Source organism: Neophocaena asiaeorientalis, unplaced genomic scaffold, assembly GCF_003031525.2.
Source record: "Neophocaena asiaeorientalis asiaeorientalis breed wild unplaced genomic scaffold, Neophocaena_asiaeorientalis_V1.1 scaffold1, whole genome shotgun sequence".
Lineage (NCBI taxonomy): Eukaryota > Metazoa > Chordata > Mammalia > Artiodactyla > Phocoenidae > Neophocaena > Neophocaena asiaeorientalis.
The window spans coordinates 5,048,106-5,075,232 of NW_020171981.1; the positions used below are offsets into that span (position 1 = coordinate 5,048,106).

The window sequence follows — 27,127 nt, forward strand, 5'->3', positions numbered from 1 at the left end:
CGAACGCGTGTCGCCTGCATCGGCAGGCGGACTCTCAACCACTGCGCCACCAGGGAAGCCCAAAGGCTTACATTTTTAAAATGTCTAATTTGTCTAAGAATGCTCCAAGAAACTCTTTCATAAGTATCAGCTACATTTGGTTCATGATGAATTTGTAAGACAAGAATTGAATGAACTAGGTTGGCGATCAACCAACTAAATACTAGTCCTATATTTAATGAGTGGGAAGTATTCTAGGAGTTAAAAAGTAATGAAAGAAAACATATAACGGAGAAAGGGAAAACGTGAGTAGTTACTGATGTTTATGAAAATCAGCTATTGGATATGAGACAATAAAAATATAAAATGTTAAATGCAAAGGTTGCCAAATTTATCAGAGTCCATAAAGAATCCACAGGAAAAGAACATTTCAGAGCCTCTGGCCTTAGTAAAAGAAAACTGACATTTCAAGTTAGAGAAGGTTTTCCTCATCCCTTCCTCTCCTTCAAATGATGATTGTGAATACCGAAGTGGTAAACCAAATGGGAGAATTCAAATAAGATATTTAGGACAAAAATCAAACCACCCAAGCAATAACAAGGAAGAAGGAGGAGGAGGAAAACACCACATGAGGTGGTTGTTTACTGAAGTTCTGTCTGTAATGGCAAAAAAAAAAAAAAAAAAGGAAACAATTTAAATATCCATCAAAGGGGTTTGGGAAAACTGTGAAATATTCATACAGAGAAATTTTAAAATTAAACAGCTGAAATGAGGGACCTAGACCTACATGCATTTAGATGGACAGATCTTGAAAAACAAGAATAAATGAAAAAATGACTGCAATAGAATTTATTTATACATTCACACACACACTCTGCACAGGATGCACACTACATTTATGGTCATAGATTGTCTCTGGGGAGTGAGGTGGGAAAAAGAACTGAGAAAGTGAATGAAGAGGACTTCAGCTGAAGGTCTCACAGTCTCTCAACTTTTTCTTCGGCTTTTTCTTTTTTTTTTAAATATTTATTTATTTATTTATTTGGCTGCGTGGGGTCTTAGTTGCAGCATGCGGGGTCTTCGTTGTGGTGCGGGATCTTTTGTTGTGGCTCTAGTTGCGGCGCACAGGCTCCAGAGCGTGCGCACAGGCTCCAGAGCATACGCACGGCTTAGTTGCCCCTGGGCATGTGGGACCTTAGTTCCCTGATCAGAGATCGAACCCCTGGTCCCCTGCACTGGAAAGCAGACTCTCAACCACTGGACCACCAGGGAAGTCCCCAAAAACAATGAATTTAGAGGGAAAAGCAGATTAGAAAAGCTTTAAAAAGTTGACATCAGAGTAGTCTGAATCAAACCAAAAAAGCCAATGAATTCAGTCCAGATCTTCCCAATAATAAAAAATTTAGCTCTTGGTGAAATATTTTCCCCAGTTGATGGGAACACAGCACCGGGGTTACTTAAGCAGAGGGAGTAGAGAGACTGACATTATATACTTCAGTAAGAAAGTACATTTTAAATAAGGATAACACTCATCCTAACCCAGTATATCCTCAGAGACTGTCAATCCTCACAAGGAACCATATTTCCACAGAGCACCTTCTCCTTCCTGTCCATCATCTACCTCTAACCTGAACACCTGTCCTCCCACTTTCCCTAATTTTACTCACTCTCCTCTAAGACCAACCTCTCCTTCAACCACCTCAAAGTATAGTACCTAAACTCAAAGACAGATTTTTAAAAAGAAAACTTGAGACTTTTGGAAATGATTTAAATGCTTTTCCCCCATTTCAAATCTGTTTTTCCTCCCTCTTGCTTCACTTTTTCCATTTCCCAACCTGTTTTTTTTCCTTCTTTTCTCTGGCTGACCAACAGTTGCTTTCAACTGCTAGCAAGCCTCTGGCATGTTTATACTTTTCCCTTCTTAAGGAAAAGATACTCCAAGTAAATCAAACAAAATGCCTCTCCATAGCCCAAGAGCAAATAAAGGGAAAATAAAAGTAAAAAATACTAACCATATTTTGCTGCCTTTCATTTTCATTACGGATAGGAATAAAGTTCTAACTACCAACTAAGAGAGCAAAACCAAACTTACATTTTACCATCCTCATAACATTTAAATTTATCTAGGGTCCTCTGCTTCACAAGTCACTTTGGTTCAGAATTATAAGGCCACTGAGAGTACAGCTGAGTACTACAGCCTAATGGAAACCATAATCTCAAGATTCACAGTAGAGATACAACTGGAGCACTCCCACCCCCATCTTCCTTGCCTTTTATTCTTTTATTTTTTGGCCACGCTAATTTTCTCTGTATCATTCAAATTTTAGCACACGTGCTGCCAAAGCGAGAGCTTCCTTATCTTCTTTAAAGGGACTTCTAAGGTCCTTTTGTGGTAAATGCTTTAAGCTATATAACCATTCCCTCACAAGCAGTATTCAACGCTTCACCATCTTCCAAGTACTTTGACATCCATGATCTTATTTGGGATTTATTAACAGCTCTGTGAGGCGTGCAGGGCAAGTATTTTACAAATAAGGAAACAGAACCTCAGAGGTTACAATCTACCATGGTTACATGGCTATTAAGGGGGCTGAGTTAAGACTGAAGTCTTTCAACTTCTAATCCAATACTTTAATTCCTGTGGCTAGGTGATTCTTAGATGAGGTATTATTCAACACGGAGGAACTGGAAAAATACCCGATAGAAGATACATATATATATGTGTGTGTGTGTGTATATATATACCCTACCTTTCGATTCTGATTTCGTTTTCAAGTGGCAACTCTGTTGAAAACTATGCTCTTTTGTTCTAACAAATTCTGAGCACAATTATTAATGACACCTGGGCAAACTGTTGATAGGCTCATGCCTACTTTCAAGACTAGACCCTGGGAACAAATCATATGTCCTCACATTTTTTTAAGGACTTTCCGTATTGTAGCACCTAATCATCATTAATTTTTAAAAATAAAATGTCTACTTTTGTAACATGCCAGAGTATTTTCTAGTCTGAGTTTACAAAAAACCAGTGTCTTTTCCCCAGGAGATCTCTCTCTCCTTTGCCACAAGCTTACAGAATTAAAAAGCACAATTTCTATCATTCCTTAATTATATTCATCTGAAAAGTCTAACATGACTAAAATACTAAATGGCACCATCTTCTACCCAGTTGCTCAAGCCAAAACCCCTATCTTCTCATATCCCAACTATCAGCAAGTCCTGTCAGCTGTCCGGCTTCCTAATACAGTCCACATTTATCCATCTCAAATTTTACCCATTTCTGTGCAGTTTTCTCTCATCTGAACCAGTGGTAACTGGTGTCTAACTGATCTTCCAGCTTCCTCTGTAGCACAATCTATTTGCCACACAGCAGCCACAATGAACTTTAAAAAGGTAAATCAGATCATGTCCCTCTTCCATTTAACCACACTTAGAACAAAATTCAGTCTCTTTACCTGACCCTATAGGGTCCTATAAAAACTGGTCCATTATGCCAAATTTATCACCTATCCCTCACTCCAAACACACTGACTGGCCGCCTTTCTATAAATAAGCCAAGCCTGTTTCCACCTCAGGGTCTTAGTGCTATCTTCCCTCAGCCTGGAAGACCCTTCTCCTAGTTATTCACATTACTTGCTTCTTGTTATTTATGTTTAGCTCAACACTCATCTCTTTTAAAAAAGGCCTTCTGGGGACTTCCCTGGTGGTCTAGTGGATAAGACTCCATGCTCCCAATGCAGAGGGCCCAGGTTCGATCCCTGGTCGGGGAACTAGATCCCTCATGCATGCCGCAACTAAGAAGTCCTCATGCCGCAGTGAAGATCACTCGTGCCGCAACTAAGACCCGGCACAGCCAAAGTAAATAAATAAATGTTTTGTTTTGTTTTAATTAGAAATTAAGAAAGGCCTTCTGTGACCACAGCCAAAAGTAGCAGCCCCATCCCTACTCTTCCATGGATTTGTTTTGTGTGAATTAATCCTCTACACTGTCTACAGTTTATAGAGCCTGATCATCTTCTGAGTGCACTTATAATACTGACATTCTGGTCCTGCAAGTCTGAAAACCAGAACCTAGACAGTGGGGGCTCTGCTGAGATAATGCCCAGTTCAAGGTCAGAAGCAGCCCCCGGTCTTTTTTTGTTTGGGTCCAACAGACACTTGATTAAACTTTCTTTCTTCTTTTGGGTGTAAAAATTTTTAACAAAGCCATCCTTGATCTTTGAAACTTTTCTTATTGTATCCACTTAGGCTTCTCTTTTTAAAAAGTATAATATCAAGCCTGTAGACTCTGTCTTGCCTTAAAGAAATCACTAGTTTTGCTGACCACTAAGCCTTATTCTGTAGTACACAGTTTATTTTCTATCAGTTAAGGGAAACAACTGATCATAATGGGACTGGGAGCTGAGATCTGTTTTCTGAGATGGGAAACTGGCTTACAAGTAGAAAAATAAAAGGTAGACGTAAAAGCATTTTTGGAGATGGAGATATAAATAATAACAAAAATTGCAACAAATGCCTTTTGGGTGATAGTAAAAAACCAAGAAAACTTGCTAATGCTACTTAATTCTTCAGGAGTAAAAGACTGAAGTGATCTGAGTAAAGTGAAGGGAGTTCTCTGCTATGAGCCTGAATACGCTTTGAGGGCAAGGGACTTGTACCCAGATAATCCTGTATTGTGCCCGGCACACAGAAGGTGCTTCATAAACATCTGGTGAATAAAGGAATTAGCAAAATATTCTAGAAATACAAAAGGATTTAATGGACACCCAGTAAAATGTTTTACAGATTGTTTTCCAGTCTTACCTAATGCGACTGTTCAAATTAAGTCAACTGTCAGGATACCCAATTCTACTGCTCAGTCTACATTCGCAAGAGAATTAAAGTGGCTATAGAAACTGGATTCCTCCCCAAGGATGTGAGGTTACAAAGATAAATTTGCAACTCCATTTGTTCTTGGCCCTCTGTAACCTCTTCTTCCTTTCAATTCAACCAAACCTTAACTGATTAAAGCTGCACATATTTGACTCTGATCCTCAAGATGTAAAAAGACTCTCTTACTCTATTTCCTGAAAACCCTTTCCTTCAAAGCAACGAGTCATCTAATTAGCTGAATCAAATTACTATCAAATAGCAGTCCCTTTTGGGGAGAGCTTATGGATTATTTAAATTTTGGAAGACTAAGTTTCTCCCACCTATACAACTAGTAGAGTCACAGCAAAAAATAGATTTTTATCCTAAGTCCAACAACTACTCTGAGCATTAATAAATGTGTTTCCATTGCTTAAGCCCTAAAGTCAATCAACCATAAAAAATATTCATTGAATACAGTTTGGATGTCCAGTCCCATGTTAAATCACCAGCCTCACTACTACCAATTTCTTTGCTTGGTTTGAATTAAAAGAAAATGTTTCTGGTCTTGAAGAGCCAGGAAAAGACTCAACTTATAGTTAAAAGAAGAACTCATATTTTCAAGAACTGAGGGTTCCTCCTCAATATATAAATTTTCCTCCTTTAAACAATTTCCCTACCATCCTTTTCAGTATACTTGGTCTTTAAATAGGAAGCCATTTAGAAGACACAAAAATTATTTCTCCATCTATTCATCCCTGGAAACTAGATGGAACAAAAGCTCAGTAAAATCAGTTTTAAAAATCTAGATAGGGCTTCCCTGGTGGCGCAGCGGTTGAGAGTCCGCCTGCCGATGCAGGGGACACGGGTTCGTGCTCCGGTCCGGGAAGATCCCACATGCCGCGGAGCGGCTGGGCCCGTGAGCCACGGCCGCTGAGCCTGCGCGTCCGGAGCCTGTGCTCCGCAACGGGAGAGGCCACAACAGTGAGAGGCCCGCGTACCGCAAAAAAAAAAAAAAAAAAAAAAAAATCTAGATAGCTAGTATTCAAATAAAAAAGGGAAGCTTTGGACTCTAGACACAAATTCATTTCAAATATTAAAAACTTATAGAACTCATAAATAAACTCACTTTTAAGCAAAAGTTACAAAATGTAGGTAAGAGTTAACACTACCACTTTACCTTTATTGCCAGAGGTAGTTACATGAAGATCTGTCTCACAAAGGTCAACATTTAAAAAAAAAAAAAAAAAAAAGGTCAACATTTTATTGGGTCTTTCAAAATCAATTCTTCACAATGAGAAACGGACATCAGTTAAATAAACTGTTAGAACAGAACAAGTCAATATATTCATAAGCTCTTGCTGTCCTTGGGACCTGAATTCTAGTGTAGGCTTTGTAGATACTTTGCTAAATCTAAGTTTTCTTATATTTAAATTGAGGGCAACTGTCCAAGGCTCTCTAAGCTCCCTTCTAGAACTAAAGTTCTATGACCCTTTGGAAAAACTGTTAAAATGACATCTGCCTCTCTACACATATGCTTTTTAAAAAATAAAAGCAATATGTACTCAGTATAAATAATTCAAAAGTTATAGGAAGCTATAATTGAAAAGTAAAAGTTACCTTCCAGACACCCAAGTCCCTCTTTCCTAAGCCTAAAGACAACCACTGTTTTCTTTTGTAGCCTCAGAAACAAGCAAAAAAACACACAAAACCAAAAAAAGGCATGTACCAGCACAGACACACACACACACACACACACATACACTCATACTCCTTGGAGGCACACACATACCTTGATCTTTCTAAAGGCTGCAAGGAATTCCACTGTACCCTGATGTGTGGTTTCTGGGTTTTTGCTACTGCAAACAATGTAGCAAATAGGTGTATCTGAACATAAATGCAGCAAGCCCAAGTCTAAGCACTGTTTATTTTGATAGATAATGCCAAAGTGCTCAACAAAATGTTGTACCAACATATACTCCCCATCCACATGACTGAATGCTCAATTCTCCCACACCTTTGAGTACAAGGAAGCACAAAGAGTAGGTGAGAGTGAGCAACTTGTACTGCAGATTCTATTAATTCCAAGGAGCTCAAGTTCTATCCTAGATCAGGATGTGGATTTAATAGCATGCATGGCTAAATTCCTCCGCATACAATCTGGCCACCTTCACCCAGAGATGGATATCGGTACACTGAAAAATCAATTTAGTTCCTTACCTTCTTCACTGCCGGAGGATCCCTATTAATTCAGCTGTTTATTCCCAAGTTAAATGGAACAGTACATGATCTCAGAGTTGATAAGTGTTAACAGAGCACACAGAAGTAACTCCTGGGTATTTTTAAAGTGTTTTTTAATTAAATAACTGGTATAATGTCTAGCATGGAGTAGATACTCAATAAGTAACTGTTAATTAAATTAATGAATGTCATCCACGTTGAAAATATCATCTTAGTTTACTAGGAAGTATTTGCAAAGGACCATATAAACATCAGGCAACTCCAGGAGGAGCACATGAGTTTCTAAAAACAAAGTAAACATATATAAAAGTTCTCATTTTACTTTTCTATAATTCATTATTTTAAGTATTTCTTACATCTTCAGTTGTAGTATGCCATCACATGGAGGGGAGGGAGCAACAACTTTGGTCTTACACTGAAATGTGGAAAAATAAATTTTTTTAAAATTTTTTTTTAGCGGTACGCGGGCCTCTCACTGTTGTGGCCTCTCCCGTTGCGGAGACAGGCACCGGACGTGCAGGCTCAGCGGCCATGGCTCACGGGCCCAGCCGCTCTGTGACATGTGGAATCCTCCCGGACCGGGGCACGAACCCGTGTCCCCTGCATCGGCAGGCGGACTCTCAACCACTGTGCCACCAGGGAAGCCCGGAAAAATAAATTTTTAAAAAATTTTAGAACCAGGGAAATGAGGTATATCTAATGCAGTATGTTTTCAGCAGAAGCTCCCTCTAATTTTATAAGAAAAGTGGTTAAACATAATTTAGGAACACCCACTATGAGATTATTCCCAACACACAATCTTTCCTTTCCTCATCTAAGTAAACCAACCACACACAACACTAAATCTCTTAAGAAAACTGCCCCCAGTTTCTTCTATTATCAGGAGATCACTAAAAAAAAAGCCTCAGTTTTAAGAATCAACACGAAGCACTCAAATCAAAGCCGACCTTACATACACTTAACACATAAAACTCACCAAACACAGCAAGTCCTATGCTAAGGGCCAGAAGCATCTTTCAAAATGAGGGAAGTCTTCTCAACCCTTGCTCTGACTACAGCACAAATTATCAATGGGGCCCAACTCCAGACACTGGGCTCAGAGCAGATAATCCAACAAGGCATCAACTAGGAAAGGGAGGGGCAGTTGAAGTAAATGGGACACGAAGTCAAATATAAGGGTTACCTGGCAAGGGTCCTGCCCGTGACCTTATCAGAAAATCACATGGGAGGTCCCCAAATTCCACCACTAACAACAACCAAAAAAATACCCTTACCTGTAGGCCCTTTAGGATTGGTTGCAGCTGAAAAAAATTAAAGTCTTCTAGGTGCTAGCAAATTCTACCTAATGGAGTTCAACATCCCATCTACCAGAATGAACTCCAGAAGATAAAAATTTCAGGTTAACAGTTTTCAAATAAAAATTATAAACTACAGAAAAAACAAATATTACAATCACATAATAAAGGAGGCAGGCCTCAGACTGAGATGAAACAATTACGCCCTTCAATACAATCTACAGTTTCCAAGACACACAAGAATCTGTTTCTTGGACTTGAGATTGGTATTAAGTGGCAATGGATTAGGACAGAAAAATGACTACCTGAAACTAAACCAAAAATCAAATCCAAAGACACTCAATTTAACACTGAGTTTCCACACACTATCAGGAACAAACTAAAGCCACTATTAGTAGGGTTGCTGTGTTAAATGGCAAACTACTATGACATAAGTAACTGGTCATAATTGGCTGGTAGACAGTCTGATAACCAAAGTGCACATTTATTGGTTACTGCCCATACTTGCCAGAAAAGTTCATCCAGTCAGATCATGTAATACAAATTACTTCCAAAAGTAAGCCGTAGTTTACTTCTGTCCCCCACTGTATGAGTTTTTAATGAGCACGTGCTCCATACAAGGCACAGCAGTCAAGGCACAGTCCAGCGGAGGAAGGGAGGTGTCTTAGTTTTCCACTGCTGCATAACAAATTATCAAAAATTGAAATTACACGTTCAGTGTCTTTAAGACTGCCACATAATTTATAACTAACCCAATCACTCCTATAAATATCTCATGTCTATCAACTTTGACTTTCCCAACTGTTGTTAATTTAGCTAATTCAAAATATTTTTGTTATTCTTGGCATTAAGATACTGTTATCCTCATTCTTTATTCTAGAATGAAATTATAACCTTCATTTCAATCCCTACCATACTTGAAGGAGATGAAAACATTCAAAAAGAAATTGTTTACAATTATTTTAAAAAATACTGTAGATATCTATGGTGAAAAATCATTCATAATTTATTGGTGGAAAAAAAGACTGGGTCAGTATAATCTGTAGACTCTTCAGATCCTTTTTTGCCTCTCTGTCTTCAAGTAGTAGATAACCAAAGTAGGGGGAGGATGGATAAATTTAAATCCACCCATTTTCTTATTTGTCAGGTTGGTCAAAGAAGTGGTGGGAAAGTTTAGAAAAATTTGTTAATATGAGACTCTGGCATTATAAAAAGTTCTAAACAGATCCCGTTAAAAGGATACAAAAGTATCCACAGAACTCTGGATGCATTTATTTATGTATTTAGCATTTTTATATACAGTATAATTTACCTTTTTGTGTACAAAATTTTTGACAGAATTCACATGTAACAACCACCAAAATCAGAATACAGAACAAAATATATGCTTTCAGGCAAGTTATTAACACTCAAAAAAACTCCCTGTACCTTAGACTTCTCACCTGTAAAACACAGGTAAGAATACCTCCATCATAAAGTTACTGTGAAGATTAAATGAGTTAAATACAAGTAAAATGCTTAGAGCAGAGCCAAACACATGATAAGTGCTCGGGAAACATCAGCTATTGTTCTTTCTTTCCTTTCTTTCTTTCTTTCTTTCTGGCTGCGTTGGGTCTTCATTGCTGCACACGGGCCTTCTGAGTTGCGGTGAGCAGGGGCCACTCTTTGTTGCAGTGTGCAGGCTTCTCACTGCGGTGGCTTCTCTTGTTGCAGAGCACGGGCTCTAGGAGCGTGGGCTTCAGTAGTTGTGGCACTTGGGCTCAGTAGTTGTGGCTCACAGGCTCTAGAGTGCAGGCTAAGTAGTTGTGGTGCACAGGCTTAGCTGCTCCGCAGCATGTGGGATCTTCCGAGACCAGGGCTCGAACCTGTGTCCCCTGCATTGGCAGGCAGATTCTCAACCACAGCGCCTAGTTTTTTTAATAATACTCTGACACTAGGAGGGGAAGGGACTGAGCAGACACATTTTCTAGGTCATGGAAAAGACTGCCCCTCAATGTACCTTAATAAAACCCTCACCATGTACCTTAATAAAACGTCATTCTGGTTTATCTGTCAGCCCAATGTGAGTTTGGCTAGCCACTTTTCTCTGAGACCAGTCAACTCTGGTGCACCGAAGAAACAAGTTTACTTGAAAAACTGAGGAATGGATCCTAAATCCTAAAGGCCCAAAAAAGTTAACAGCATCCTGAGAAGGCTTGTCCGAAGAGCTAGTCAGTCAGCTTATGACCTTGGTTCCCTCTAAAAGGCAACACTGGTCAAATATGCTTCAGTGAAAAGAATGTGATGCTAGGAGGGAGATACCTGAAGTATACCACAAATTAGCTTTAACACGATTATGTACTTTAAAGAGAAAGTCTGAGGTTTAAAAAGTACTAGTCAGTTCTCAATTATCCACACTAAAGGAGGAGAAAAGTGGTGTAAATAATTCAAAACAGACAGTAAAAAAAGAAATCCTTAACATTCTACTTCAGAATGTAATTTTTCCTATAGATTTATATCCAAAATTGCACCTGGATATGATCAACCTCACAGCATCCATTTGAGGCTCAATCTTAGGCCACAAAATTCTTTCAAACATTAGAAAGTCTCTAAATGTTATAAAGAAGTAAAAGGTGAGAACAAATGAGTTTACAAAAGGGAATCAGTCTAGACCTGGTAAGCCATGAGAGGTCATCCAACTGAGGATTCTTGCTCCCACAGACATGGGGGCGCATTATTGTGCCTAAGGAGCTGGAAGTGGGTATCAGCCTAACTGCAGGCCAATTTACTTCATAAAATCAAGGTATTCTTGAAAGTCTATGTAATAATCTCAAGTGCCAGAAGACTTTAGCAACCACCCTGTCTAAACCCTTCGATTTTACAGAAGAAACTGAGATCCACAAAAGTTGCACCATGCTGTCAAACTATATAATAAAATGAATATTTAAGTATTGGGAAGTTCTTTTTTTTTGAGATATAACTGACATATAACATTGTGTTAGTTTTAGGTGTATGACATAATGATTTGATATACATATATATTGTGAAATGATTACCACAATACGTTTAGCTAATATCCATCATTACACAGTTACCAAAAAAAAATGTGTGTGTGTGTGTGTATGTGATAAGAACTTTTAAGATCTACGGGAAGTTCATTATTTAAATAATTCACTTATATAAATAAATAACCTATATTTCTTGCAAAAAATTGACTATTCAGTTTGCTTAAATTGGGCCACATATCTGCTTTATCTTAAAGTTCCCTACTGTACAACTTCAGATGTACCAAAAATAAAATCAGTCCTCTGGAATATAACTTAACTCCAATAGAAGCCTCTCCACTACACCACAACATGAACCCTCCTTTCCAATTAGTCTAGCTGCATACTCTAGCCTATTTGTCAGTTGATACACACCTTCCTCAAATTTGTTCATACCATTCTGAAGGCCAGGAACATTCTCCTACCTCATATCTGAATACTACTCTTCTGGATCCAGGTCAGGTTCCACCTTGCCTTGAAGCATTTCCTAATCACCTCAGTTCACTCTGAATTCCCATCATATTTACTGTCACTTCTTAGTAGTTAACAAATGTCACTTAGGATCCCTTATCTGATAATATAAGATGCCCAGAATTGTAACTGTTCTTTGTATGTGTTTTTCCCTACCCCCAAATTCTCTTTTTTGTAGGTGTAGTGAGAACATGGAATAGGTATTTAAAAATCAAAACAGAACAACTTAGATGAGAAGAGGAAAACAGCTGGTAAAAGGATAAAATCGATTTTTTTCCTTTATTAAAATGTCCTTTGGGGACTTCCCTGGTGGTGCAGTGGTTAAGAATCTACCTGCCAATTCAGGGGACACAGGTTTGAGCCCTGGTCCAGGAAGATCCCACATGCCTTGGAGAACTAAGCCTATGTGCCACAGCTACTGAGCCTGTACTCCAGAGCCCATGAGCCACAACTACTGAAGCCCCTGAACCTAGAGCCCGTGCTCCACAACAAGAGAAGCCACTGCAATGAGAAGCCCGCGCACCACAACGAAGAGTAGCCCCCACTCGCTGCAACTAGAGAAAGCCCACGTGCAGCAGCGAAGACCCAACGCAGCCAAAAAATATATAGTTAATTAATTTTTTAAAATGTCCTTTAATGCTGTTTAAATATCTTTTCAACTATAAAGATATTAAAAGAATAATTAGGAAAATATGGAACATTGCATAATCTTCAACACAGCAATTCTGTCCACTTTAGGAATCCATCCTAAGGAATCAATCTGATCAGTGTATAAAGATTCATCACAGCATAATTTATAAGCAAAAACTGGAGAAAAAGGAAGTTCATTAGGAGGGAATGGACCAAATAAAATATGATGCATCCATACAACATATTTCTATGTAGTTACTTTAAAAGAGTATTAGTAATGACATGAAAATTTTAAAGTTGTTTCTATTTTCTTCTATTTCTCCATGATTTAATAATCAGAAAAAAGCAAATCTTTTCACTCTGAAAAAAATATAGTGTAGATCTGAAATAACATACAACTATTTACCACTTAAGAAGTGACACACTAGCTCATGAAGAGTAATCCTTAACCATGTATCAAAGTCAACATGTAATCAACTTCCCTGCTGTTTTCATGTTGTTTCTTCATGCCAGAAGTTTCTGAAATAATTACCAATAATTTTCATTGAAGGAAGTTTTCACCTATTCAGAGGACAGACATCTCCATAAGTGGTGACAGGACGGCAATGAGTCAAGTCATCATCAAGTCAATTATATTCCAAAGGTCAGTGACGACGACCACCACCAACACCCCATCATCAGACCAACAAGGCAGAGGGGAAGTCCACTGAGTTAGCATCTCTAATCAACAGATGTGAATACTGGAGTACATGAAGACCAAGATGGTACTCTGTGTCTTTTTGTTGACAGGATTTCAACTCCAATGGCTCCCACAGCCATTCCACTTCAGATGCTCACTGACGTTCTCATACCTTAGCAAGGATCTCTTGGAATTTTTTCTACTTCCCGGATGCTAACTTCCGAATTTTTCTCTCTGAATTTCTATTCCATCTACCAAGAGGAAGGGGACACTCAAGACGAGAAAACAAGTACAAAAGCCCTGAAGGAGGACCTAGCTGGGCATACTGGAAGAACAGAAAGAAAGCCAGTGCAGCTTGAACATGCTGCGCAAAGGAAAACTGCAGAAGAAACTGGAAGGGATGCTATCACAGAGGGCCCAGCAAGCAGGTCATGATAAAGACTGTGGATGTTGTGTTTTCAAAAATGTTTCCACTCCCATGGTGAACCAATCTTATGTAAATAAAACTTAGATTTATGTTTCAAAGCTCACCTGCTCTTCCAAAACCCAGTGCAATAGATTAAACTGCCTGCCTGCTAAGCAGCCTCTCTTAAATGTCAATATATGCAAAGCCAAACACCACCTTTTTTCCCAAACCAGTTCCTCCTGACTATCTTATATCTGTTAACAGACCGACCATTACCCAGGCTTGACTGACATCTTAAAGCTATCTTTCACTCCTTGTCTACTGTCCATCCCCACTACATACAGGCTCCACAGGTCCCCAAACCTCCAACCTACTCTTTCTTTTCTAGTCCCAATACCCCCATCCTAGTTCACACTAGCACAAATTCTTATTCAAATTACTGGGATAGGCTAAACTTTCCAGACCTTCAGTTCCTTCCCCATCAAATATATCCTATACGATGTCATTTAGATACTTTTAAGACCATCAACAAGCAGGTTATATACAAATTTATTACCTCAAGTTCTGACTTTACTTCAAGCTCCACTCACATTTCTGCCTACTTAATGTATTTATACTCAGCCTCATTCACATGTCAAATGTTAACATGTCTAAAACTGAACTCCTGACTTCTGATCTTCCCTCCAAATCCCACACCTACTCTTCCCATTCCTATTTCCCACTCCCATCTCAGTAAGTGGCACCTCTACCCAGCCAATTACTTGAGCCCGAAATCTGGGAGTCATCCTTGACACTTTCTTCTCCCTAAACCCCCACATTCACTCTAAAATTAAACAGATTTTCTTTGACATACTTCTCAAATAATCTACTTCTCTCCATTACCTCTGCCACTGAGTTCCACCTGCAAAGATACTTATTTAGGTTGTATGAGGTGCAGCCCAGGCTTCAGGAGCTTTAAAAGCTCCCTGGGTGATTCTGGCATGCAGCTAAGGGCTCACCCTCTGCTCTACAGGTCCTGGACTCCTACGAACCACTCCAAGCTTATTTCTACTCCTTTCTCCCTTGTTCACCTAACTCTACCCATCCTGACCTCCTTGCTGGTGCCTTGAACATGCCAGGCACATACATTCCTCCTGGCTTTTGCCCTTGCTACTCCCTCTGCCTGGAGTTTCTGGTTTACTCCTTCACCTTCTACTTCTACAGATATTTACTCAAATATTACTATTGTAGTGATTTAGTGAGATATTCCCTGGCCATTCTATCGAAGATTGCAATACCCACCTCCACCTCAACGCTCAGCATCTCTTTCTCTGGCTTTATTTTTCTCCTTGGGACTTACCACATTCTAACATAACATATATTTTATTTATCTTGTTTACTGCCTGAATATGCACTTCATGAGAGCAGGGATTTTTGTCTGTTTTGTTCCTTAACTATATCCCCAGCAGCTAGAACATCATCTGGCACAAGGTAGGTACTCTATTAAAGATTTAACTCCTCAGCAAGGCCTGCCCAGATTCCTCGATTAAATTTAATTTCCCCATTATCCCCCATAGTAATTTATTCCTTTCCTTCGTAACATTTACAGTAATTTGTAATTATATTTTGTTTATTTGTTGAAGTTCCTTTCCTAGAATGTAAATTCCATGAGAATAGGGATTTTCTGTTTGGTTCACCACTATATACAGCATTCCTCATGCTTAAGTGGCACAGAGCAATTTAAAAAATTTTAGATGAATGAATTAATAAATGATTGAGGTCAAATACATTTTCTGAAAGCACACTCTGATCATGTTATTGTTTCAATCAAAAACTTTCAAAGTCTCTCCATCACTCACCACATTAAACCCTAACTGCCTGGCCTTGGTAGAAGACCTCCCACGTTCTGGGCCAATTTACTTTCCTGTCTTGCTCCCATTTTCCCATGTGTCTTTTGCTTCAGCTACACTACACTGCTCATTATTTCCAGTACGCACCCTACACTAACACTGCATTTCCCCACCTCCACATTTTTACTCATGACATTCCTTCTGCCTGAATTCCCTTCTTATTCCTGCCTATCAAAATTCCAGCCTTTAAAATACCTACCCTTCAAAACCCAGCTCAAATGTAACCTTCACAAAGATAGTCCTCCCACCCTAACTTTCCCAATTGAATGGTCTCTTCCTCTTCTTTTATTGTTTTTGGCCACGCCATGGGGCTTGTGAGATCTTAATTCCCCGACCAGGGATCGAACCGGTGCCCTCTGCAGTGGAAGTGAGGAGTCTTAACCACTGGAGTGCCAGGGAAGTCCCTCTTCCTCTTCTAAACACCAAAACACATAATACTGGTTTAATTCCCCACTCATTTCGGAACATACCCTCCCCGACCTTTTACAAACTCTTTTGCTTATAATTACTCAATAGATATTTGTGGAAATGAAGTCAGTTAACACCACTAGTCCCCCTTCTCTGTCATAAAACATATTTAAATTTGGGGGGAGGGGGTGTTCTCTTTCACAAGACTCTTTAATGACCAAAAAGACTTAAAGCTGAAATAGCAGATTCCTAGCCTTAACCTTCCCTTCCATGCTTTTCTGAAAAGGCAAGATCTTCCCAAATGTAATTTTTGGAGCTCAGATTTTTTTAATGTACTCAACTGCTTGAAAAAAATGTTAAGCTGCACGTGCTACTATGATGACATAAATTCCATATGCTATATTAAAATGGGTTACCCTAAGATTATGACATATTTGAAAGACTATCTGGCTAAAAATCTGAATACCTTAAATTCTGCTGTTTGAAAACGATAATTACTAGGAAAATATTTCTGTTCAACAAGAAATCTGAAACTTTTTATGATCTTTTAAGTATCCCATTCATTTCTACATCATGTTAAATGATGTTAAGTAACACTACCAGCAATCCAGTAAAACTACCATGAAACACTTGTTGTACCTCAAATAATAGACTTTTGTTTCCCTACCCACTGGGGTTCCCGAAGTGTAGTTCAGAGATCCCTGAAAAGCCCCTTTCATTGAGTCTGTTAAGTTGAAACTATTTTCATAATACTAAGAAACTACTGCCTTTTTCATTGTGTTGGCATTTGCACTGGTGATACAAAATCAATAATGGGTATAACTGTGGATGCCTTAGCTTAAATCAAGGTAACGGCATCAAACTGTACTAGAGTTATGTGTGTCTTTTACCATCACGGACTAGTGATCTTTTTAAAAAGTCAATTTCACTTAAAAATGTTCTTGATGAAGCAATAAAAATTATTAATTTTATTAAATCTGAGCCCTTGTACAGGTCTTTTAAATATTCTGCGTGATGAAATGGGAAGTATGCAAAAAGCACTTCTACGGGCTAGTACATTGGTCGTCCCCAGGAAAAGCAATTGTGACTCTGATTAGTGAGCTAAACTAACTGCTTTCTTCATGGAACACTACTTTTACTTGGAACAAAGGGCAAACTGTCGTTATTCAGACATGAATATTTAGCAGGCATTTTCTTGAAAATGAAGTGATTCTGTCCCTTCAAGGAAAACAATTGATGGTATTTGTTGCCAGTGATAAAGTCCAAGCTTTCAATCAAAAATTAAAATTTTGGAAATACCGTAGCTGCTTAATAGACGCCCAATACTTACAAATTTTTCTGATAAGAAGGACAGTGATATTAGCTAATGTGGGTTTTTTGGTATTATATTATGAAATGTGTCATTTGGAAGATCTGCTTAACTCAATGAACCAACATTTCCTAAACAACCAATGCATGATATTATAAAATCATGTATCATGATATTATAAAATTCATGTAAATGAATTTTAATGTAACAGTAACATCGATATGATTTCAGATTCCACACTGCAGCCTAACTTGTGAAGAAACTACCAATTATCAAGTTTTGGTATAGTATCAGAGAATAATATGCACAATTGTCTGAAAATACTCCTCCCTTTTCCAACTACAAGTCCTTTAAGGCCATATTTTCTTCATGTATTTCAATCAAAACAATTTATCACATCAGATTGAATACAGAAGCAGATATGAGATTCTAGCTGTTTTCTATTAAGCTGGATATTTAAGAGATTTGCAAAAATCTAAAAATGTCACTCTTCTAATTTTTTTAAGTTATTTTTCATAAAAATATATTATTTGTGTTAATATGATAGCTTTTTAAGTAATTAATTTTTTTTAATGTTTTTTGTTCTAATTTGGTAACTATCACTAGATATAAACCACATAAAGAAAATCTCAATAATTTTTAAGAGTGTAAAGAGGGACTTACCTGGTGGTCTAGTGGTAAGGAATCCGCCTTCCAATGCAGGGGACACAGGTTCGATCCCTGGTCAGGGAACTAAGATTCCACATGCTGCGGGGCAACTAAGCCCGCACACCTCAACTAGGGAAAGCCTGCTCGCCACAACTAGAGAGAAGCCTGCGTGCCGCAACAAAAGATGCCACAGTGAAGATCCCGTGTGCTGCAAATAACACCTGACGCAGCCAAACATAAAATATAATAAATAAATAAAACAAATATATATTAAAAAAAAAAGTGTAAAGAGTTCTGAGACCAAAAAGTTTTGAGAACCACTGCTTAAGAGAATTTGCCTCTGATTCCAACCCCAAATTGTTTTTTGTATCCTCAACCTGGAGCAGATATCTGGCCCAGTGGAAATCAAGCCTTAGACTGACCAAATCAGATATTGCTCAGGAATCTGAATTAAGCTTCATGGATACTGAAGTCTGTTTATGGTGGAACACTAGACTCCATTAACTCTAACTACTGAAGTATTGCACTTGGAACTGTCTTGGTGCCAGCCCTTTCTGAAGCCTTGCTGTTCACCTTTTCCTTGGATTCGACGACAGCTATTTCCTTCTGATAAATCTTTTATATGAGCTATTTTAAATAGGCTTCTTTTCCTTATGATCAAGAAAGCCTTAACACCACAGAACCTCAATGCCGTTACCAGAAGTGTTTCACCTGGTGTCCTTGTATGAGACAACAAATTATAACAAGATTCTCCTCCACCTGAAGACCATATTCCCATATAAAAAAAAAAATTATCACTCCAACAAAACTAAAAATTGAATGGAAATTATCGGCTCATTCAGAATAAGAGACAAACTTAGTGACCAGCTGCAGATAAGGGAGGCTTGATTTTTTTCTCTCTTTTGGAGAAGGCCATTATATATCATGTCAATACAATTTAGACAGCAAATGGCTTCACTGCAATACACCACTCTGACAGGGTTTTTCAGAGAGGTTGATGAACAGAAAGAGAACAAGGTAATGAGACCTGCCCTACCAGATATGAACAACTATTATAAAGCAATGATAATTAAGGCAGTGTAGTACCAGCACAAGATATGTAAACAGACCAATGGTACAGAATATAGAGAACACAGACACAAATCCTCATATATTTGGAAACATGTAGGTGGTATTTAAAGTTGTAGGGGGCAAATATGACTATTCAATAAATGATGGTGGCATATCAGGTTATCCTATGGAAAGAAAATTAAATCCCTACTTTGGGTTATCCTTATGAAAATAATTAGATCCCTACTTAACACCAAGCATCAAAATAAATTCCAGGTGGATTAGAAACCTAAATGTGAAAAGCATAACTTTAAAACTTGTAGAAGAAAATACAGGATGTAACTATTACCTCACAAGAAACACACACTATAAAGGAAAAAAAAAATCCTACTTTAAAGTTTAAATTTAGTTTCAATAAAAGATAAAGTTAGGGCTTCCCTGGTGGCACAGTGGTTGAGTGTCCGCCTGCCGATGCAGGGGACACGGGTTCGAACAAATTAAAATATACCCATTATGGATGGCTATTATTTTTTTAAAAAGCAGAAAATAACAAGTGTTGCCAAGGATGCAGAGAAACTGGAACCCTTGTGCACTACTGGTAAGAATGTAAGATGGTGCAGCCACTACATTAAACTGTATGGAGCTTCCTTAAAAAAAGTAAAAATAGAACTAACATATAATTCAGCAATTCCACTTCTGGGTATATACCCAAAAGAATTGAAATCAGGGTCTCAAAGAGATATTTGCCCGCCTATGTTCAGAGCAGCATTATTCACAACAGCAAAAAGTGGAAGCAACCCAAGTGTCCATTGGTGGATGAATGGATAAACAAAATGTAATTACATACATACAAAGAAGTATTATTCAGCCCTGGAAAGGAAGGAAATTCTGACACATGCTAAAGTATGGATGAACCTCATAGACATCATGCTAAGTGAAATAAGCCGGATACAAAAGGACAAATACTGCATGATTCCGCTCATATGAAGTATCTAAAAGTAGTCAAAATCATAGAAACAGAAAGTAGTACCTGTTTCTAAATACCAAGAAAAGGATTATGTAAATCTCAAATTAAGGAGATGAATGATTACATATACATCTTTTTTTCTTACAAACAAATAGTCAGATTGATAGTAGGAATTAGAGGTCTTCAGAGAACTACTGCAAGCCCTCCTTTGATGTAGCTGGTGCCACAGCCTGAAGATTTATGCCAACAGCTTCTTAGAAAGCAACAGTCAAGAATAAAGGTCTCTGGGGCTTCCCTGGTGGCGCAGTGGTTGAGAGTCCGCCTGCCAATGCAGGGGACACAGGTTTGTGCCCTGGTCCGGGAAGATCCCACATGCCGCAGAGCGGCTGGGCCCATGAGCCATGGCCGCTGAGCCTGCACATCCGGAGCCTGTGCTCTGCAACGGGAGAGGCCACAACAGTGAGAGGCCCAAGGACCGCAAAAAAAAAAAAAAGAATAAAGGTCTCTGGGACTTCCCTGGTGGTCCAGTGGTTAATTCTCTGTGCTTCCACTGCAGGGGGTGTGGGTTTGATCCCTGGTCAGGGAACCAAGATTCGGCATGCCGCACAGCGTGGCCAAAAAATATAAAAACTTTTTAAAAAGAGTTGTTGGGACTTCTCTGGTGGTGCAGTGGTTAAGAATCCGCCTGCCAACGCGGGGAACACAGGTTCGAGCCCTGGTCTTGGAAGATCCCACATGCCACAGAGCAGCTAAGCCCGTGCGCCACAACTACTAAGCCTGCACTCTAGAGCCCACGAGCCACAAGTGCTGAGCCCACGTGCCACAACTACTGAAGCCTGCACACCTATAGCCCGTGCTCTGCAGCAAGAGAAGACACTGCAATGAGAAGCCTGTGTGCTGCAACGAAGAGTAGCCCCCGCTTGCCGCAACTAGAGAAAGCCCGCACGCAGCAACGAAGACCCAATGCAGCCAAAAATAAATAAATAAATAAATAAAATTAAAATTTTTTTAAGTGTTAAAAAAAAAAAAGAATAAAGGTCTTCACGGTCAAGCAACAGTTACTGTCTGAATGTAAAATTCCCATTCTGCGGTCTGCATCCAGCTCTCCCAAAGCAGCATGACCAACTCTGCCACACAGAGCAACTAAACAACTCCTGCCAATTCTATTAAAACATGACCACAGTTGTAAGCATGAAGGCCCAAGTGTTCCCTAAAGAGGCTAAACTTCAGAATCTTTTTTCCTATAATGGGAGCTTGTCAAAAACAAAAGTGAAAGAAGCTACTGGATCTTAGGAGCAAATGTATCAGCATAGCCTTTCAGAGTGATTCACCATGACTGAAAACAAACACAAGAAACAGGTGTGCTTCCCTGAATACACAACCAGAATTTAATATGGAGGCAGTACTGTTATGAAACTAGGTTAAGAATAACCTTATAAAATCTGAAAGTAAATATGACAAGATGGTAAAAAGAAAAATGAATTTCAGATAAATATCAGAATACTGTTATTGTCAGGCTCTGAGTAACTTGAAATCAGTAAGTTACTCAAAATACCACTAAACGGTAAGAATCTTATAAATCATTTTCTGCTAAGGCAGGAATTAGTTTAGCCCCTAAAACAGTTTTAGAATGTAGTTCCACTGTATCTTTCATTTATATTACCCTTCATTAGTGTGATGGATTTTCAGAAAACACTGTGGATGCATCAACATTTCTGAGTCCATAGTACATGATAAAAATCCACAGGATCCAGCACTGTTCCACAACCTGTGTTAAGACAGCTAGAGATCAGAGTTCACAGCCTATCTGAAAATTTTCTCTAATTAAGAAAAATTTGTCTCTTTTTTATGATGAAATCTAGTGATAATGAAAAAAACATGCTATTACAGCATAATCTTACATAACAGTCCAACTGTGTTGGAGAAATGTGTGTAATTGAGGAAAAGGGAGGAAAGACAAACACATACTTGTACATATATACATATACACACAAAGATTTATAACAATCAAAACCCCATATCCCCAAGATACTACATACAAATTATCAGTTTCTAAATTTCATCCTGTGTACCTTTCAACCTCCGAAAAAAAGCAAGGTTGCTCATGAGAGAAGAAACTCCCCAGTCTCTTCTATAGCTAAACTTATATTAACGATGTCCAGGTGGAAAGCAATGCCCTCTTCAGAGATACTACCTGTCTTTCACACAGACTATTCAAGATAAGAAATCTGTGAGGCCTCAGATTCAGAATCCAGCAATGCCAGTGGCACAGAAGTGAGTCAAACACTAGGTGCATTGTGTTAAAAGAAAGTCACCTTTAGGTTTTAGAATTTGGTGCCAGAAACTCCCTAGGGAGATGAACAACATAATTTATTGAAAGGGAAGAAAACGTAATTAATGTATATATAAATGTACAGAGGTGAACTGAGGGGACATTTGAGACAAGAAAAATACAAAATGATCCAGGGACTTCTTTTACTAGAAGCATTCATACACCAAGCTTAAGGGTTCCCACAGGTCAAATATGGGACATTTTGAGTATCAAAAAACGGCTATAATTATTGGTAAAACATAGACTAAATTAAAATCCACGCGTTTATAATGATACTAAAACCAAGAGAGCAAGAAAAAGAAACAATTCATTTGCTATCATTAAAGGTATACCAACTCCTTACTCAGAAAATTGCTAAAGGGAAAATTAAGAATTTACCTGAACTTTTGGGAAGAAATTATGATTTATTCCTAACTGATGATGGAAATCTTTACAGAAGATGGAAGGCAAAGGAATGGCAGAATTCGAAAATTACCATTTCGTAATAACCAAAGAAATAACTGATTCAGGCAAGGATCATCATCAGGTGAAAGGTTGCTGGAGAAGTAAAACACTATCACGCCAAAGTGTCACCACTCTACAGATTACTTGCTAATTACAAAGGGGAAAAGAGTCTTTACAGTGGAGAGAGCTGGTATTTATGATCTTGAACAAACAAGTTCATCACCATTAACAGTCAGACATTATGACATGATGTTTCTCTTACTGTGATGTGATACGAGGTACATAGCATCACCTATGAAGTATTATTACCAAAAATGTTTAACCTGAATCTAACCAAGACTTCACTGCCAGTTTGTAGGAAATACAGAGATAAAGGAACAAATTAAATGAAACTGTGAGGAAACACTCATAAAATTCCAGAAGTGATGTTATATAAGACAGATGGCCTGGCCTCTTCAAAAAGGCAATACTGCATGGCTCCTAAATAAAGGGTTCTAGATTGAGAAAGAGACTTAAGAGGGGACTTCCCTGGCGGTCCAGTGGTTAAGACTTCACCTTACAATGCAGGGGGTGCGGGTTCGATCCCTGGTCGGGGAGCTAAGATCCCACATGTCTCGTGACCAAAAAAACAAAACAAAACAAAAAACCAGAAGGGGGCTTCCCTAGTGGCGCAGTGGTTAAGAATCCGCCTGCCAATGCAGGGGACACAGGTTCGAGCCCTGGTCCAGGAAGATCCCACATGCCACAGAGCAACTCAGCCCGTGTGCCACAACTACTGAGCCTGCACTCTAGAGCCCGTGCCCTGCAACAAGGGAAGCCACAACAGTGAGAAGCCCACACACCGCAACAAAGAGTGCCCCCTGCTTGCCTCAACTAGAGAAAGCCCATGAGCAGCAACAAAGACCCAACACAGCCAAAAATAAAAACAAATTAATAAATAAATTTATAAAAAAAAAACAGAAGCAATATTGTGACAAATTCAATAAAGACTTTTAAAAAAAAAGAGAGACTATGGCTTCCCTGGTGGCACAATGGTTGAGAGTCCGCCTGCCGATGCAGGGGACACGGGTTCGTGCCCCGGTCTGGGAAGATCCCACATGCCGCGGAGCGGCTGGGCCTGTGAGCCATGGCTGCTGAGCCTGCGCGTCCGGAGCCTGTGCTCCGCAACAGGAGAGGTCACAACAGTGAGAGGCCCACATACCGCAAAAAAAAAAAAAAAGAGAGACTAAAGAGACATGTTTGGAGAAAAAAATACCAATAGCTAACAAGTGCTGCACTGGAGACAATTGGGAAAATCTGAACATGAACTGGATATTAGATGGTATTAGGAAAAGTATTGTTAATTGCCTCAGCTGTGACAATGTAAGAACAATTAACTAAAACAATGTCTTTATTTTAAAAAGATGCATCTAAAGTAAAGCATTAAAGTATTAAGGTGTCATGATATCTACAATATAAAGATTTATATATTATATATAAAGACACATACATAGATAAAGCAAATATAGAAAACATGAAAAATTGTTGAATCTAGGGGATAACTGGTATAAAGGTGATAACGGTAGTGTTCTTTCAATTTTTCTGTATGTTTAAAATTTTTCACTTAAGCAGTTGTTGGGGGGGGAGCTCAAAATGTACTTCCTCCCGGAAGGCCTTCCAAATGACCTCGCCTCTAAATCTTAATCACTTCTTTACAAAGTCCTCTCAGCATGTAGCACAGTATATTTCTGTTCCTGTTCTGTTTTCTAATTGTTCTCTTATAATTTGATATATTCAGATTTGGTTTTCCAATAAAACTGTAAGCTCCTTCCAGCACAGACATCTTTTAATTCTTTTCTATTTTCTCACAGCTCATAAGGAAGCACAAATTCTGCAATTAGCAGACTTTTTTTTTTTTTTTTTTTTTTTTTGCGGTATGCGGGCCTTTCACTGTTGTGGCCTCTCCCGTTGCGGAGCACAGGCTCCGGACGCGCAGGCTCAGCGGCCATGGCTCACGGGCCCAGCCGCTCCCCGGCATGTAGGATTCTCCCGGACCGGGGCACGAACCCGCGTCCCCCGCATCGGCAGGCGGACTCTCAACCACTGCGCCACCAGGGAAGCCCCTAGCAGACTTTTTTAAAGTACCAGTAGCGAACCGGTTTTCAAGGCAGAAACAGAGACACAGATGTAGAGAATAAACGTCTGGACACCAAGTGGGGGGATGGTGGGACGAACTGGGAGATCAGGATTGACATATATACGCTAATATGTATAAAATAGATAACTAATGAGAACCTGCTGTATAGCACAGGGAACTCCACTTCGCTGTACAGTAGAAACTAACACAACATTGTAAAACAACTATCCCATTAAAAAAAAAGTAAATAAAATAAAAATTAAAAAAATAAAAGTACCAGTAGCAGTATTCTGTGCAGGCACTCAGAAAAGCACCTTAACTAACTGGGTTAGCTTTTCAACTCCTCAACAGAATGGCAGTTCGCTCATATAAACAATTTTGAGTCACTGCTATCAAAAAGAGATCATCAAACATCACTTATGGGCTTACAGAATTTCACATAGAGAAACTAGCAGCAAGAGTTAAAGGGAGAAATTAGAATATAGGTTCTACATGTCTTCCTAGCGTTGTTAATGGATTTCCCGTGTTACCCAGGCATACAACTTTATTCTCATGACATTATTCTTCAGTCCAACAATGTCTATCACCACCACCCCCATCTGCAAAACAGTGACAGTATTTATCCACAACTCCTGGGTGTAATGAATCTTAACAAGCTACATAATGAACTTTAAAAACTTAGACAAAAGAGTGCACACTTTTTTTTTTTTCTTTTTTTGGCAGCGCCGCGCGGCATGTAGGATCTTAGCTCCCTGACCAGGGATCAAACCCATACCCCCTGCAGTGGAAGCGTGGATTCTCAGCCACTGGGCCACCAGCGAAGTCCCCTGCACAAAGATTTTTAAAATTTGATAATACAGTGTTGGTGAGAAAAGAGGCAGACTCATACACTGCTGGCAGGAATATAAATACAACCTCCATGGAAAGCAATTTAGCGATATCTAACAACATTAAAAACGCATATATCCTTCCACTAGGAATTTATCCAACAGACACCCATGTACATAAAAAGTACATACAAGGAGTTAACTGTAGCACTGAAAACAACCTAAGTATCCAATAAGAGCTGGCTGAATGACGGTACATCTACACAGTGGAATATCTGCCATCTTTCAAAACGGGAGAGGTACTCTATGTACTATATGAAATGACAGCCAAGATATACTAAGTAAAGAAAAGCAAAGTGCAGAACAGTGGGTATAGTATCTTATTTGTATAAACAACAAATAAAAACAAAATACCAACGAATACATAGTTGTATATGCTTATAAAAGCATTACCTCTCGAAAGGTAAACAAAATACAGGTAACAACAGTTTCCTTTGAGGGAGGTAACTAGAACGATGAAAGGAGGACAGGAGAAGAAAGATTCTTCCCTCTCTCTGTGTAGCGTTTGAGTTTTATTTCATATGTATGTACATGTGTTACCCATTTAAAGAGTTATGTTTTTAAACATGGCTCTGCACCAGTTCGAATTATTTAATTAATATTATCTTAACCTAAAAGCATTTCATGTCTTCATACCATGAAAATTTTACAGGAGACTTCAGTAAATTCAATCAGATAAAAACAAAGCATCCTACAGGACAGAAGCCTACTGAGAAGAGAAATGGACATTTATTACCTCCATAGCTTTACTACAAGATTTTACCAGACTACCTGATGGAAGTCTGGACATAGGCAACATTAAACATCTCCAAGCACCAAACTAACCACTGTGAAGAGCTCTAAAAGGAGAAGTCCCAAAGTACCAAATGGACACCAGCCACCCCCAGCCTAAGTGTGAAGCTGTCACAATAACTTACACTCCTCAGTCTTCACACAAGGAAAAAAACGATGAGTCTCCAGCTCTTTCACAGGACACAAGAAAATATATGGCCCCCCAAATTCCTGTGCTTCCTCTGTGTCCTCTCTTGGCTCCAGCTATAACCATGGCAACAGAAAACAGCACAAAAGACAGCTGAACCATGAGAAGGCCAGAGTTAAATGGGGAAGTGAAAAATATATATATATACTTTAAGGCCCAAGAACATAAGGTCCTAGAGTTAAGAATGGCAGCAAAAAAAAAAAAAAAGCCTTGAGAGGCGAATACCAAAGAAAGAACACAAAGGAAAGAGAAGAGAAAATAAGGCTCACTAATATGTCCCATTCCTAAGTTATCCAGATAGGAGACAAGGTTGGCAACGACAACTGAAAAACACAGAAAATGTGCACACACACCCCCAACAATTTAGTTATTCATTTCAATGCTATTCAGCACATCTTTTGCTTGTAACAGTTTATTAACTCCTCACTCTGTTCTGATGGCAGAGGTAAGAAGCAGCAAGTATCCAAAGCAGTGGCAACACAGGAAGGAGTAAATTAAGGGACCACGTGTAATCTGCCAACTGAAA

General features: G+C 38.9%; 1 protein-coding gene across 1 annotated transcript in view; it reads right to left on the reverse strand.

The window, feature by feature from the left end:
* Positions 1–26,561, reverse strand: part of SPOP (speckle type BTB/POZ protein) — a 64,154-nt gene extending 37,593 nt beyond the window's left edge. Inside the window, exon 1 of the mRNA XM_024743520.1 lies at positions 26,540–26,561. The gene's annotated coding sequence lies outside the window, so the exon portion shown is untranslated. The remainder of the gene's footprint in view (positions 1–26,539) is intronic.
* Between the last annotated feature and the right edge of the window lie 566 nt (positions 26,562–27,127).